The following is a 5,547-nucleotide window of genomic DNA, read 5'->3' as shown; positions in this document are numbered from 1 at the left end:
GGGGGGGGGATGAAATAATCAATAATACATATAATGAAAAGTAAAACTTAAAAAAATAGAATCAATAACTGATGATACTAGTACAGATTTCGGTTCAAACAAAAAATACTAGTACAGATTGGGAAAATACAGATGCTATTGAGCATAGCTAGGCGATTGATTGGCACTACATACATGAAAGCTAACTGAAGAAAAAGATACTGAAAATAGATGGCTCATAAAAAGGTTCCAGTAGCTTGAAGCAAACACAACAAATATAACAAAATAAAAATTGCGCAGAGCGAACGATTTATACTTCAGGAAAAGCACATCATCGCCTTCTTGAATAAACACGAGCAACTCTCTTGTTGATGATCATTATCATTTTGAACTCCACGAATGTGCTGCTCCTGAAAGTGATTAGTACAGCATTGTCTTCCTCATCACAAACTCCATCCACCCCTTCTTAAATTTGATTTCGCCGTCCTTAAAATTCTTATACACAACAGTGGTAATGCTCCATGTTCCCAATTGTATTCCAGCCAGCCCGTCCCCGTGATCTTGAATGGTAATTTCTGTGATGCCCATGGGTTGCATACATCAGGAAAAAAAAGAGAAAAAAGAAAAAGAAGGTGCCGGCTGATGAGCAACAAAAGTATTATTGTTAAAAGAATGAAACTAGTCATGATTATGCGGTTATTGTTAAAAGATACAAAAAACTAACAACCGATAGCAACATAAGCACACAAATGTCAATCCTTAAGGTTAATGAATACTAATAACTGAGGGAGTGTGGATTTGTGTAGCTTGAGCTACATGGTAACCCTTATCTTAGTCATTCATTTTTTCATCAAGATCTGTGCAGACACATTTGTAATTTTTGTTTCTCTCAAACGAAACAACGTATAAACTTCAAACTTTGCAGGACAACAAAACATTCTAATTACTATGTGGGAAAAAACTTTCAGATTTTTTCATGCATTTAAAATGCTAAAATTTATTTTTTTAATCAAAAAAAATCCTCATTTGGTATATTTATGTTGGTCCAAAAAATCTGAAAGTTTTTTCACACATTGAAGTTGTAAAGTTAGTTTGATATGCAAAGTTTGAAGTCCATATGTTCCTTCATCTGAGAGAAACAAAAAAGAGAAATCTTCTTGTTGCAAGTTAGTTGGAGAGTACGGACCTCAAAGCAATGTTGAAGGGCTAAAGATAAGAGGTTCCATGCAGCTCGACCTACAGAGGAACTTTAACATAACTAAAAGATATTGATCCTTAGAAGGGTACCGAGAACTAACTCTGAAGACTAAGAACTGATAACTGAGACTAAGAAATGAAGAAACTAATGAAGAATGAAACTAACTGATGGAACTAAAAAAAATGACACCTAACACTCTGAAACTACTTACAGAAATAACTACACGATTGAAAACTGAAACATAACAGAAAACCTATGAACACTAAACAAATGATGTCACTCCCTGTTTAAAAACTAAAACCTAACTGATGAACTATACTAAACTAGAAATCTGTAAACTCATGCTAAGAACTAAAGCAAAATATCAAAACTGATGATTGATGAAACACTGATGTCACTGTAAATAATCATGCAAGACTGAACACAAAATGAATATATAACACTGAAAACAATACACTGAAACCTGAAAAAATTGAAAACTATTAACTAAACCATGAAAAAACTATGAACTATTGATTAGAAAATGAACCCCTAAACCATAACCACATATAACTGATGACCAGTACACAGTGGCAATAATGAAATACTAAGAAAATACATGAGATGCTTGCTGAAAAATAAAAATAAAGAGAACTATGTAATAAATAATGTAGTACCACACTCATGATTACAGACTGAAACTGAAAAAAAGCTGAAATACAAACCTATAAGAATAAGCTATAATAATACTAATTAACTAAAAATAACACACCAATCTGAAAACTGGAAAATGAATCTTAATGATAAATTAAATGTGGCATGACTGACAAAACTGAAAACTGAACTACAAAGAACAATTCTACGCTACAACAGATGACTGAATAATATTATTTTTGTACTCTAGGCATTACCCGTACGTGTGTGTTGAAGACGGTACAACAATCTGCTACTGTGTGTTTCTCTTGGCTGATTGATTAATTGATAGAGAAATTTAGTGAGCACCAGGATCTTAGACTAAATTACAACCATCTGCATATTCTTGGTTTTTAATCAATAAACTATAGAGGTATAAAAATATCCCAGGAATGGTAGTTAACTTTGAAGAAGGATATCATGTACACTTTGAGTAACAGAAGACATCCAGTCAGAAATGGGCTTCTGAGAGAAATTAGCCTCAAGCACTACATAGAATAAAACAAAAATTAGTATCAAGTACTCCCTCCGTCCCAAATTACTCGTCACTGAAATGGATGTATCTAGAACTGAAATACATCTAGATACATCCATACGTGCGACAAGTAATTCGGAACGGAGGGAGTACTAGGCTAGAAAAATGTAAACAGGAAGGAACTTCAACACCCAAAAAATGGCTTATATAGCGTGCAAATTAAATCACCATGTCCAGTTGATACGATTAGTGGCATGAATAACACCATGAACTACAAGTTCATCATGTGTCCATGCACGACTTTGTGGCAAATAGGAACTGCAGAAGTAGGAACTAAGTACACCAACATGAAACCAAAGACTGCTGACTAACTTGGAAAATAAACTGGGAACTATAAGAAACTAAATGAAAATTATTATACAAATATAAACGATTGCATCGAGTGAAGACTCATAACATATAAACTGAAGAATGCAGAAGTAAAAGATCAAATGAAACTGCAGATAGAAAAAATAATCATAGCTACACTAGACTTTGTTTGGAGAAAAACCGCCTGATTTAGCCTGATTGCAACATACAGAAAAAATGAGCTACAACAATCAACCATTGTTGATGCAAAAAAACAGCCTGAAACTGAAAAAATGCATTCTGAAGAAGTACAATAACAAAAAACCGCCTGAATTTTTTCATGTCCATCCATTTAGCCTGAATCGCAAAGAAAAATCACCACAAAACCTGCTCCATTACACAGGCCTAAGAAGTAACCGTGCACAACAAAAACAGAATGAAGATTATAGTACAAAATCAGGAGCAGAAAAACATGCACATGGAGACGATATCACACTCCAGAATGAAGAGGTACTGCATGAATCTGGGACCCCCCTGGCTGCTGACCTACGCTATCACATGAAAATTGCTAGCCCCGCTGCAAATAAATAACATGACTGCACCCCACCTGAACGCGTACGACCAAAACTTGAAATACCTCTTGCCCGACCAGCAGCAGCTACTACTGCCTCCCTCCCGACAAGCACTTGCTAATGGCGAGCCCAACTCGAGGCTGACCACCACGCACCAGATCCGGGGCAGCCTCGCCCGGATTCGCGCCCCGGACGCTCCCCACGACCGCCGCAGCACAACCACCTACGCGGCGCCGCAGCACAACCACCTACGCGGCGCCACCGCGCCGCCATCCAGAAGCTGCAGCACGCCGCCACCACCACAGCTTAACCAGCCGGACGTGCAGCCGCCGGAGCCACACGCCTGGGCAGCCCCACCGACGGATCCAGCCTCCTGGCGTCAGATCCGCGGCGGCTGGCCCAGCACCGCCCCTCACGACCCACTTCGACCGCTCCTGTCAAATACTCGACCGCTCCTGTCATTGTTTTCGGCGATTAATTTGCCTGCCTGCTTGAATACCCAACAATCTCTGTTGGTGTGGTTAGCTGGTTTTTCGGGGGTTCCATGTATTTGACAGGAGCGGTCGAGTATTCGGTCTAAATTGGATGGGCCCGGAGTGGTTCTTTTGAATGGCTTCTTCCGTTGACCGGGCTTGGAGCCTCGGAATCCGGCGTTGACTGTCGTATCCTCATTGCTGTCGCCGTTAATGCGGCGTTTGTTTTTGTTTCGACGCAACCTGCCATTGCGGTCCTTGGTATCCGGACTGCCAGCGTTTTTGCTGAGGTTGTTGCTGCGAGCTAGCCAGCTATCCTCTCCCGCACAGAAGCGGTTTATGAGTGATGTGAGGGCTGCCATGGATTTCGGCTTCTCCTGTCCTAGGTGCCGGGCCAGCCACTCATCGCGGATGTTATGTTTGAAGGCAGCGAGGGCCTCTGCATCCGGACAGTCGACGATTTGATTTTTCTTTGTTAAGAACCGTGTCCAGAATTGCCTGGCCGATTCGTCTGGCTGCTGGATTATGTGGCTTAGGTCATCTGTGTCCGGTGGTCGCACATACGTGCCCTGGAAGTTGTCGAGGAATGCGGCTTCCAGGTCTTCCCAGCATCCAATTGACTCTGCGGGCAGGCTGTTAAGCCAATGCCGAGCTGGTCCTTTAAGCTTGAGCGGGAGATATTTGATGGCGTGAAGATCGTCGCCGTGGGCCATATGTATATGGAGGAGATAATCCTCAATCCAAACCGCGGGGTCTGTTGTGCCATCGTAGGATTCGATATTAACGGGTTTAAATCCTTCAGGGATTTGATGATCCATTACTTCGTCAGTGAAGCATAGTGGGTGTGCGGCGCCTCTGTATTGAGCAATATCGCGACGTAGCTCGAGAGAGCGTTGTCTGCTGTGTTCGGCCCGGCCGGAGTAGTTGTATCCGGCGTGACGGTATTCGTCGTGGGTCTTGGGGCGCCCACGTGATCCATAGATAGATTTGGATTGTCTTGCCTTGTCCTCCAATATATCCCGCAAGTCCGGCGCGTTCCCCCGTGGCTTCATGCTTTTTGAGCGATGCTGGGGTACGGTTTTGGTGGAGGGCTTGCATGCCTCTCTGTCGCGGCCACGAGGTGGTCGGTCTGCCGTATTGTGCGCTGGTGATGCAGGTTTGTACGCTTCCTCCTCTAGTCGGGGGAGCAACTTGCGTTTTGGGTAACTTTTGGAGGGGCATTCGAGTTCATACTCTTCGGCCGCGAGGACCTCGGTCCATCTGTCGGCCAGTAGGTCTTGATCAGCTTGAAGCTGTTGCTGCTTTTTCTTTAGGCTGTTTGCCATGGCCATTAGCCTGCGTCTGAAACGCTCTTGTTCGACGGTATCCTCAGGCACGACGAATTCGTCATAAGAATAAGCTATAATAATACTAATTAACTAAAAATAACACACCAATCTGAAAACTGGAAAATGAATCTTAATGATAAATTAAATGTGGCATGACTGACAAAACTGAAAACTGAACTACAAAGAACAATTCTACGCTACAACAGATGACTGAATAATATTATTTTTGTACTCTAGGCATTACCCGTACGTGTGTGTTGAAGACGGTACAACAATCTGCTACTGTGTGTTTCTCTTGGCTGATTGGTTAATTGATAGAGAAATTTAGTGAGCACCAGGATCTTAGACTAAATTACAACCATTTGCATATTCTTGGTTTTTAATCAATAAACTATAGAGGTATAAAAATATCCCAGAAATGGTAGTTAACTTTGAAGAAGGATATCATGTACACTTTGAGTAACAGAAGACATCCAGTCAGAAATAGGCTTCTGAGAGAAAT

At 41.6% G+C, this 5,547-nt stretch overlaps 1 long non-coding RNA gene across 1 annotated transcript; it reads right to left on the bottom strand.

Moving 5' to 3' along the window:
* Positions 1-41: 41 nt before the first annotated feature.
* LOC119348903 lies at positions 42-3,372 on the bottom strand. The gene is made up of 2 exons (XR_005169148.1): positions 1,166-3,372; positions 42-554 (listed from the first exon to the last, which is right to left on the bottom strand). It is a non-coding gene; the product is annotated as an uncharacterized LOC119348903 (long non-coding RNA).
* Between the last annotated feature and the right edge of the window lie 2,175 nt (positions 3,373-5,547).

Source organism: Triticum dicoccoides, chromosome 1B, assembly GCF_002162155.2.
Source record: "Triticum dicoccoides isolate Atlit2015 ecotype Zavitan chromosome 1B, WEW_v2.0, whole genome shotgun sequence".
NCBI lineage: Eukaryota > Viridiplantae > Streptophyta > Magnoliopsida > Poales > Poaceae > Triticum > Triticum dicoccoides.
Note: the sequence above shows the minus strand (reverse complement) of the source record. Positions and strands in the feature narration are given on the sequence as shown.